This window comes from Arachis ipaensis, chromosome B08, assembly GCF_000816755.2.
Source record: "Arachis ipaensis cultivar K30076 chromosome B08, Araip1.1, whole genome shotgun sequence".
Classification (NCBI taxonomy): domain Eukaryota; kingdom Viridiplantae; phylum Streptophyta; class Magnoliopsida; order Fabales; family Fabaceae; genus Arachis; species Arachis ipaensis.
The window spans coordinates 49791228-49802944 of NC_029792.2; the positions used below are offsets into that span (position 1 = coordinate 49791228).

The 11717-nt window shown below is 36.0% G+C and overlaps 1 long non-coding RNA gene across 1 annotated transcript; it reads right to left on the reverse strand.

Annotated features, from left to right (window-relative positions):
• LOC107612001 lies at positions 3853 to 8495 on the reverse strand. The gene is made up of 4 exons (XR_001613562.2): positions 8086 to 8495; positions 7895 to 7997; positions 7593 to 7711; positions 3853 to 4075 (listed from the first exon to the last, which is right to left on the reverse strand). It is a non-coding gene; the product is annotated as an uncharacterized LOC107612001 (long non-coding RNA).

Sequence of the window (11717 nt, forward strand, 5' to 3'; positions counted from 1 at the left end):
ATTGAGTTGTTTGACGTATGGGGAATTGATTTCATGGGACCTTTCCCACCATCATACTCAAACACTTATATTCTGGTGGCAGTTGACTATGTATCAAAATGGGTTGAGGCTATCACCACACCCACCAATGATACTAAAACAGTGCTGAAGTTCCTCCAGAAACATATCTTTAGCAGGTTTGGTGTCCCTAGAGTGTTAATCAGTGATGGGGGCACTCACTTCTGCAATAAACAGCTTTACACTGCCATGGTTCGGTATGGAATTCGCCACAAGGTGGCCACTCCGTATCATCCACAAACCAATGGGCAAGCTGAAGTCTCTAACAGAGAATTAAAGAGAATCCTGGAACGGACAGTAAATACCCGTAGAAAGGATTGGGCACGAAGCTTGGATGATGCTCTGTGGGCTTACAGGACAGCATTCAAAACCCCCATAGGGACATCTCTATACCAACTCGTTTATGGTAAGGCATGTCACCTGCCCGTGGAACTGGAACATAAAGCCTACTGGGCAACTAGATTCCTAAACTTTGATGCCAAATTAGCAGGTGAAAAACGATTGCTCCAGCTAAATGAGCTAGAGGAATTCAGATTCACAGCTTTCGAAAATGCCAAGCTTTATAAAGAAAAATCAAAAAAATGGCATGACAGAAAGCTGTCATCTAGAATCTTTGAACCAGGACAGAAGGTCCTGTTGTTTAACTCTAGACTCAGGCTATTCCCCGGGAAACTAAAATCCCGGTGGGGGGGACCATACGTGATTACAAGTGTATCACCATATGGTTATGTGGAGCTTCAAGATATTGTTTCTGATAAGAAGTTCATTGTCAATGGACAGAGAATCAAGCATTATCTTGAAGGCAACATTGAGCAAGAATGCTCAAGGCTGAAGCTGGATTAAGAGCTCAGCAAGGTCCAGCTAAAAACAATAAAGAAGCGCTTGCTGGGAGGCAACCCATCCATGGGGCAACAATCCTCTAAGCATTTTGCCCTATTTCTATTTTTATTTTTATTTGTTTATATAGAGTTCATTGACAACAAGGTAAATAATCATTTACAGAAGACCTCGGCACACAAAACAGAGAAAAAGAGCTCACTGGCAAGAAAATGCCAGTAAAAGTATATTTTGGGCGTTCAACGCCCAAAATGGGCATCCACTGGGCGTTGAACGCCAGTAATGGTAGCAATCTGGGCGTTCAACGCCAGAAAGGGGCACCCACTGGGTGTTGAACGCCAGTAATGGCAGCAGCTGGGGCGTTGAACGCCCAGGAGAGCAGCATTTGGGCGCTGAACGCCCAAAACAGGCAGTGTTTGGGCGTTCAAACGCCAGGACAGCAGGGAGGAGCCAAATTCATTTTCCACACGTATTTCCATTTTAATTTCAAATTTTATGTTTCAATGCATGATTTTTACATGAACATGTTAAGAACCCTGATTTCTAAAATCCTTAATTTCTAAAAATCCCTCTTTCCAAATTCAATCCAAACTCTTTTCAAATCTTTTCTGAAAACAAATCTATCTTTTTCACTCAAAAATCTTTTCAACTAATCCATATCTTAAGTGATGATCCATTGCATCATGATGGGAAAGGAAGTGGAGGTTCATCAGCTGATTTCAACTGAACTCTACAAAATTGCTAATAAAAATTCTAAAGAGGCCAGGTTGGCTTATCCAAGCGTGATTTCTCTACTCTGCAAGGACGCTGGAGTAAGGATGGGAATAACTGAGTATATCCTAATTGAAAAGCCAATCACCAAAGCATCAATGGAAAAACAACAAGCACAGGAGGATCCCATCAAGAAGAGAGCACAGGAATTCCTACCAGAGATCCCTCAATCTAAATACTGGGAGTATCTTGAGACGTCCGTTACCAAGATACGGGAAGCTATGGAGCAAATAATAAAATAACAGAAGGAACACAGTCAAATGCTGACCTATATGCTTAAAGAACAAGAGGAGCAGGGGCGTGACTTAAGGGAATTGAAGCGCCAAAAGTCTTCTCTTGTAGGACCAAGCACCCCAAGGATCAGAGGAACCCCCGTTCTCCCAGAATAAAGGTTGTTAATTTCCAATTTCTGCCTTAACTCTGTGATAGTGTCTTTATAGAAGTTTACCTTAGAAGTCATATAGTAGTAATTAGTATCTATTTTGATTTTATCTCCAATTAAGCTATAGTTTATTTTTTCTCATCATCAGCAAACATGAATAAAATAGTAGATCTTTTGAATAAGAGACAATAAAATTTCGAGTTTTAATAAGAGAAATTCTAATTAGTTAAATGTGGTGGCAATGCTTTCTGTCTTCTGAATGAATGCTTGAACAGTGCATATGTCTTTTGAATTTGTTGTTTAAGACTGTTAAATATGTTGGCTCTTGAAAGAATGATGAACATGAGACAGGTTATTGATAATCTGAAAAATCATAAAAATGATTCTTGAAGCAAGAAAAAGCAGCAAAGAACAAAGCTTGCAGAAAAAAAAAATATATATATAGAGAAAGAAAAAGAGAAAGCAAGTAGAAAAAGCCAAAGCTCTTAAAACCAAAAGGCAAGAGCAAAAAGCCAATAGCCCTTAAAACCAAAAGGCAAGGGTAATAAAAAGGATCCCAAGGCTTTGAGCATCAGTGGATAGGAGGGCCTAAGGGAATAAAATCCTGGCCTAAGCGGCTAAACCAAGCTGTCCCTAACCATGTGCTTGTGGCGTGAAGGTGTCAAGTGAAAACTTGAGACTGAGCGGTTAAAGTCAAGGTCCATGCAAAAAGAAGAGTGTGCTTAAGAACTCTGGACACCTCTAATTGGGGACTTTAGCAAAGCTGAGTCACAATCTGAAAAGGTTCACCCAGTTATGTGTCTGTGGCATCTATGTATCCGGTGGTAATACTGGAAAACAAAGTGCTTAGGGCCTCGGCCAAGACTCATAAAGAAGCTGTGTTCAAGAATCATCACAATGAACTAAGAGAATCAATAACACTATCTGAATTCTGAGTTCCTATAGATGCCAATCACTCTGAGCTTCAATGGATAAAGTGAGATGCCAAAACAATTCAAGAGGCAAAAAGCTACAAGTCCCATTGGAAAGTCGACATCCAGGGATTTCCAGCAATATATAATAGTCCATACTTTGCACAAGGATAGATGACGTAAACTGGCGTTCAACGCCAGTTCTCGCCCAATTCTGGCGTCCAGCGCCAAAAAAGGATCAAAAGCTAGAGTTGAACGCCCAAACTGGCACAAAAACTGGCGTTCAACTCCACAAATGGCCTCTGCACGTGACTTGCTTAAATCTCAGACCCAGCACACACCATGTGGGCCCCAGAAGTGGATCTCTGCATCACCCATCATAGTCTACTCATTTTTTGTAAACCTAGGCTACTAGTTTAGTATTTAAACAACTTTTAGAGACTTATTTTGCATCTCATGAAATTTTTAGATCTGAACTTTGTAATCTCTGACAGCATGAGTCTCTAGACTCCATTGTTGGGGGTGAGGAGCTCTGCTGTGTCCTGATGAATTAATGCAAGTATTTCTGACCCAGTGCACTTGCTGGTCAGTGGTACGAGTTGTGAAAAGTGTGATTCATAATTCGTGCACCATAAAGCATGACAGACACTCAGAGTATGCAAATGAAGCATAGTCAGTCCACTCCCAAGGCTCTACAGGAAGGACTGCTCTAATACCATATTGTAACATCCCTTCCAGCAAAATACCTTGCTTAAGTCAGGGTATTTCCACTAGAAAGAACATTACGTAACCTTATCTAGTATTAACTACTTAATTATCGAGCCTTTGTATCGAGTTCGCGTTTCAATTTTAAGAAAATTCCAGAAATTTTTGTTTTTATTCATTAAAGACATGTATCAAGGATAAACATTGCAAATAATAATAACAATCACATAAGTATTATTAATAGCAATTTTTATACATAAGAAGTCATATAAACCCAAATACAACACCTACTCCTCTGTTAAAATAAAACCTCAAAGGACAAGAGCGAGGGGACTCTATGAAAGCAATTAAAACCATAAAGAAAGCCTACTAATCACTTGCAGCTTCATATTGCATCTTCAAACCTGTGTCACTGAAAGGGTGGAAAATTTGGGGGTGAGAACCAAACCACATGTTCTCAGTAGAGGTAGAGAATGCCATGAAAGTAAAGAATAAAGCGTAAATAGTTAATTTCATTTAGAGACATTGAAAAGAAAACTACTTTCAGTCGCAGTATTCATCGCTCGCCTTATATAAACTTCTTTTGAAAACCAATGGCTCAACATTCCAAAATCTAAAACCTTCTTTAGAAGCATCAATTAATTATCCAAAATCCTAAACTCATATTTTTCTTTATATACTTCTTAAAAGTTTTCCTAGACTGTATGAATGACTAATTTGTTCCAAGCATAGGTTCATTAAGTCTATGCTGAACCAGCTTAATCTTTCATACTTTACTAAACCTCAAACACAAACCAATCACGGCCTTAGGCCCAAGCAATTCAATCAACACCCAATTCACTACAACCCAGCCAATCAGATACAAACACAAGTAAAGAGATTCAAACACAAGTAAGAGCAATTACATCAAGTATAGCAATTAGCAGTTAAACAGAATTATTCACATAGGCAAACCAATTACAATATACACACCCAAACAATGTCACATAGATGCATATGATGAATGTCTAGTCCTAGTACAGGCCATGAGCTCATATGTCGGTTGGCTACCCACAATCCCGACATTTATCCGGTCACGAGTAATCCCGATTTCCCAAATACGATTTTCCGTTCCTAAAGGATAGTAATAGCCGCTCATTCGAGACGGCCACTGCTTAATGTAGGAAACTCTGCTCTACTTTGGGGAATCAGAAAATGGCTGTAGGTAACTTAGTATCCCTACAGAAACTCTAGGTTGCATCAAGCAACCAATATGTATTAAATATAGCTCTGGGTTGCGTCAAGCAACTAATATAAATATAAATATAGCTCTGGGTTGCATCAAGCAACTAATATATATATATATATAAATATCTCTTTATTATATTACTCTTCTCTTTATATCTCTTTACTCTGTTCTGGTTTCTCTTTTCTTTGTATCTCTTTACTCTGCTTTGGTTACTCTGTTCTCTGTATCTCTTTACTTTTCTCTGATTACTCATTCCTTTATATCTATGTTACCCTTCTTCTCTTTATCTCTTTACTCTACTCTGATTACTCTGTTCTTCGTATTTCTCTATTCTGCTCTGATTTTTCTGCCTAACGTATATATTTAAAGCTTATGTAAATTTCGGTATGAATAGTTAGCTTGTCCCAAGTATAGGTTCATTAAGTCTATACTAAAACAGTTTAACTTTTCATATAATACCTAACCCTAGTCGCAACTCAAGTACTAGCTAAGTTGCCCTAGTTCGTTCACTAGTCTCTGTCTGTTTTTCTGTCATTAAAACTTTATAGACTTTTCTTCGACTTTTATCTTTTCTTCAACTTTTTATCTTTCTTTTATCTTTGCCTCAATAACATGTTATTATCACTCCCTAAGTGTTTTATGAAGGTAATTATGAGATTCTACGCTTAAAGTTGTCTTTCAAGCAACTAATATATATATATATATATATATATATACAAATATCTCTTTACTTTGCTCTGGTTTCTCTTTTCTCTGCATCTCTTTACTCTACTCTAGTTGTTCTGTTCTCTGTATCTCTTTACTTTTCTCTGAATACTCTTTCATCTGTATCTATATTACTCTTTTTCTCTTTATCTCTTTACTCTTTTGTAATTGTAAATATGCAAGCGGGACAAAACCCATGTCCTTGCTAGCAATTTTATAAACCAAATATATTTTCTCAAAAGAATCAGTAAAGTTATTATCGTTAAACAAGTCTCAAGTATTCATTTTGATTAAGTCCTTTTACTTTTATAAAAATTTGGACATAATCTCCTTTAAAAATAGGACTTAGCCACCCTTATGGATTCCTTCTTTCTCAACATTTCATCAGCCTCTTTCAGCAGTTGCCACAACAATATATATTCTCAAAAATATTTGATAATAGTATAGAAAATCTATTTCTTAAATTCCATATCCAAAATAATTGTCAACCCAACCTGGCAGCCTGATTTCCAATTTGTTTTTAAAATATCAAATGAATTCGGAATCACGCAAAATTTATATCCATGCGACCGTCTCGGATTAAGCTTTATATTAAATCAAAAATCATAATTTTTTGCTGACTCTAGCTTCGGGAATATAAAAAAAACCGTGACTGCTCTGCAGTATTTTAAAACCAGAAGACAGCAGCAGCATACAACATTTGAAATTTCATATAAAATCCAAATTAAATCCAAACACCTTCAAAATTAATGTGGTTAAACTTAACTTACCCAAATTTCTTTCTCAATTAGTTCCAGGGTCATACCAATTTTAATGAAGGAGTTACGTAGCTTGGAAGTTAGGTAATTTTCTGCAGAATTCTGTTTTACAAATCATTAAACACAACCTCTTCCAAGTCCCATAACTCACTTATTAAAACATGGAAAACCCTGAAATTTGAATCATAAGTACTAAACATACTCAAATTTCACCTCCAATTGGTTGCATTTTAATATCATTCCAGAATTAAAAATTATAAAGTCTCAAAGTTACTGACTTAGAAAACAAAACCTGACTTTTACTGCATAATACATCTTAATTTAAAAATTCATATCTTTAAAACCACAACTCTAACAATTCTAAATTTTTATGAAATTAAAGTATTAAGACCAAAGTTTCATTTAAAATTTGTTTCAATTCAAAATTCAAGCTGCAGAAATTTTAATAGAGGAAACAAGTTGCTGCTGTGTTAAACGTTCTGCAGAAAAACCAGATTTGACATCCCTAATTCAAAAATTCACCATAAATCATAAACTTAATGAAAAAGTCTCAAATTCACCATTTTAGTTCCTTTTATCCTTATGTTTAATCCGGACTTGGTTCCACGCAATTCCGATAATTACAGAATTAGTTATAGCTTTTCAAAGTTGCTGACTCAGTTTAGAAATTATGCAGAAAATCAGATTTTAGAATTCAACTTTGAAAAATCATAACTAATTCTTTAGTTGATACGAAACCTTCAAAATTGAGTTTTCACAATTACACTTAATATAATATCATTAACACTTAAATTCTTATCATTTCAGTCATTGTAGAGTCACTGATTCACTTTCAAAGTTGCCGTTTAATTTCAAGAGAACCTGATTTTCAGCAAACCATTTAGTGTTCAAAATCCAATTCTTCAATACCCCTCAAAACCAATTCCAAATCAACCACCAACCAAGCTCATTAACATTACAATATACTAAATAATAGCTCAACAGCAACAAATCCAACATAACCCATTAAAATTTAGTAATTCTCAACAATAAGTCATCAAACTATTCCCAATCTACATAATCAATCAATATCACCAATCAACAATTCCAAATCACAATCTCAACCATTCCAATCACAATTTCAGCCACGATTCAATATTCACATAATCAATCAATTACTCACATCTATTAAATCTATTTGCAGTTATTCAATAAACCTTGTAGGCATTCTTAAATTGAAATCGTTTTAAACCCCCTACCTCGATGTCGCAATCGCATACTTTAACGTAACAACTCTCTTCTCTTCTAGTTTCAGGGCAGCAGCGGTAACTCTCACGCAACCACAACCGGAACAGCAACAACATTAGCCTTCGCAGCACTGACCATGGTTGCAGTAAAATAGAGGATTCAAATTGGATAGGAATCAAAAGTAATTTCAGCTCTAGGGATTCAAGACAAAGCAAGAACTAAGATAGAATTAAAACCAGAACATGGCAACCACAGCAGTGACAAAACAAAATGTGTAAATAGATCAACCCTAAGGAGAAGATAAGACCAGTACCCAGATAGCAAATTCAGAATCAGTAACAGCTTCAACCGTCCCATGGCAGCACCAGCTTCAACACTCGACCTAATTGTAGCAGGGAATAGGAGCCAAAAAAGGGCTGAGCAACAAAGATATAGGCAACCATGATTAAAACAAGTACATGGAAGAGAAACAAAGTATAATCAGAGTAAGGGTGAGAGTGTTACAGTTTCAAAAATGGGAAAATTGGAATCAGAACAAAGAGGAGGATACTGGCTTAATTAAGAGTTGGTGGCGGCAGCTTGCTTCCTTTGATGACAAGCTCCACCCACGGTAGCTCCAGAAATCAAAAGAGCAGAGGTTAGAAGCAGGAACCGCCGTTCCTGTAGCAGCTCCAATCTCTTTTCTCTGTCATTCTTCCTCTTCTCTTCTGCCCTAAATGGCGTTGATAGTGGCAAGGAGAGCTTCAGCGACGATGATGAGGCATGGTGGCAACGCTACCTTCTCCCTCGATCGCGCACGTCTCTCTGTTCTTCGTGGTGCTTCCCTGATCCCTCTTCTCCCTTTCCTCAGTTTTTCATTTCCCTTTGCTTCTTCTCTGTTCCCCCTTTTTTTCCTTCTGTGATATGTATTGCGTAATGTGGTAGGAGTTTAACCGTAAATGAGTGGTGAGGAAACAATAAGCGTGGCCCAATAACTCATAAACGAGTGTGAAGTACATGTGTCGGTGCGTGATTGGTCAGCGAGTATACGTGTTAGATAATAACGGTACGTATAAAATAAGAAACATAAAACTAGGAAAAATATATATACAAGTAACATAACTTTTATAAAATACCTGAGATAGAATAACAATTTAAGATTCAAATATAATACTATAAAGATTACTTTCAAAACGCATAAGATTTTATCTATCAATCTATTAACGAGCTCAAATAATTATTTCTAATTTAAATTATAAAACAAGCATACTAATCACATTTTATAAAATACGGTTAAACTCGAAATATCAATTACCTAAATCAAATTATATGACCTTTCATTATGTTTCCGTTATAACTTTAATTTCAATTTATATAAAATAACTAGTTAAAATAAAAGTTGTACATAAATATTAATTGACTTAAACTTAAAGTATTTACAAAAATCCATTTAATCATTCCTAATGAATTAATCTCTAGGAGCTCAAACTAATAAAATAAACCATAATTTATCCATAATAGAAATTATTTAAATTAAATTATACAATTTTCAAAATATATAAAATAACCAACTATAAAAATTTACACAAGAATATTAATTGAATTAACTCCAAATATTAGTAAACTAATTTAATTACTCTCAATTGATTAATTTATAAAATAACATCAAATCAATAAAATAAATCGTAACCTTTTCAGAATAAAAGTTACTTAAATTAAATTATACAATTCTTTCTTATTTTTTAATTACTAAAATTATACAAAATATTCCATTATAATAAAATTACTTAAGAATATTAATTGATTCAAAATAAAACTATCTCCGAATCTATTTAATTAGTTCTAATAAAATAATTTTTAAAATTATAAAGTTTAAACTTAATAAGATAAAATCATAATTTATTTATATTTAGATTTTCAAAAATGCTTGGATGTTACAGTTAACGTGGCTTCTAACGTGGTATTGCTAGCCATCTCCAACGTTAGTGACAAAGGTGAGTGTCACTAACGTTGGCTCATCATCCCTTTTACTCACGTTAGCTTCCACATTAATGTAGTTAACGTGTGAGTTAATGTGGCTCATAGTGGCTCATCCCAACGTTAGTGACAAAGGTAAGTGTCACTAACGTTGGCGATTCTTTGCTCCCTCCACATTAGAGTCCACGTTAACTGAGTTAACGTGGCAACTAACGTGGCTCAAAGTGGCTTAGCTCAACGTTAGTGACAAAGGTGAGTGTCACTAACGTTGGTCATTCTTTTGTTTCCCCACATTAGAGTCCACGTTAACTAAGTTAACATGGCTCTTAACGTGGCCAATATGAGCTTGGTCCAACGTTAATGACAAAGGTGAGTGTCACTAACGTTGGCTTCATTTTCTTCTTCCACGTTAATGTAGTTAATCTGGTAATTAACGTGGGCTATGATGTCTTCGAGGACGTTATTGGCGATTACTTTTCTCATTAACGTTGCAAGCTAGCTCCCCTTCCACGTTAGAGGTCATGTTAGTTAGACTAACATGGCTGCTAACGTGGTTCTTCCTTGCTTCCTTTGTCCTGAAATCAAGCAATAAAGTGCATCAAAGTTCTAGTCCAAGTTATGAGACATGCATCTTCCAATTTGTCATTCAATTCATGCATAATTCTCATGAATTCATATAAAAATCACAATGTTAGCTTGAATCAAGATGTAAGTGAAATTCTACCCAAAACTTGCTTATTTCCTAAGAAAGTGCATGAAACTACCCTAAAACCATAAAGAAAAGGTCAGTGAAACTGGCCAAAATGCCCTGGCATCATGAGGATATTATACCCTCGCATATTCCCAAGGCTAAGAGCGCTAATGCAAAAGCGCGTGCTTTTAAGAAGAAGCAAAAGAAAACGTTCTGCATTCAAAAAAGAAGAAATCTACAAAGATGAAGTCGAAAAAATGCCCGAGTTCGGCTTCACCAGAGAAGGATCAAAGTCCTAAAACTAAGAATCGACCTAGAAAGAAAGACCGAGCTCGAGCAGGGGCACTGTTCATACCCTGGGTTGAGCTATCCGACCTAGGATGTTTAGCGACAAGGCGACCGACCTCTTTCCAGTCAGACTATCTGACCTCCTCTCAAAGAGCTCGGTCAACTCACCAGGGAAGCCCAATAAAGGGCCCAGATAGAGGAACACAACCCAAATCCAAAAGTGGCCCAAGCCTACAAAGATAAGGGTGGTTCCCTTGAAGATAAGATGACCTCACCCAAAGATAAGATAACTAACTTATCTTATCTAAAAAGGTCACTCCACACTACTATAAATACACTGGAGCACCTAGGTATAACTCATACTCTGATTCTACTAAAAACTTGTTTAATACCCTTGCTAACATAAGCATCGGAGTCCCTTGCAGGTTCCACCACCCTCCGGTGACAAAGGATCAGCAACATAGTCAATCCAACAAGTCGGACACGGCCGCTCCGGCCGCCATCCACCAGCCGGACACGTCAGCTCTGACCAGCACAGAAGATCTCGTCCGAGATCGACCTACAGTTTCAGGTAACCCTCAGAACAATAACTGAAGTATTGAAACCTCGGGTCGTCTCTCAAGGAATTGCAGGGCATTATGATTTATTATTGGTTATGAGTAAAAGTATATTTTTGGATTTTTAAATAAGGAACAAGTAAATTAAATGACAAGAAAAATAATTTAATAAGTATAAAAATCTCTTTGTAAGGTATGAGAAATTGAGGTCCTATCCTAGTTATCCTTATCAGGTGTGAAAAGAATTGGATTCTGCTCCCACTTTTAATTAACCCTTGCTAAACAAAGGAAAGTCAAGTAGATAAATTAATTAGATCCTCAGGTCCTAGTCAACTCCTATGGGAAAACTAGAGTTATTGGAGTACAAATTAATCAACAAAGAATTCCAATTTCAATCAACAGCTGAGTTTGATAACTCAAGTGTTGCTAATTACTTAACCAAAGCCAAAAAGGGAAAATGAATCTAAATTGAATTGAAACCATTCATAAACATAATAAAACAATCATTAATCTGAAATACCTCAAGTTGTATTTAAACGTAAATTCAAATCCTAATAGGAAAAGTTTGTAAATCAATAATGAACATTAACAAGTAAAAGTATTAGAATAAATAAATAAAAATAGAAGAGAAACATTAATTTAAA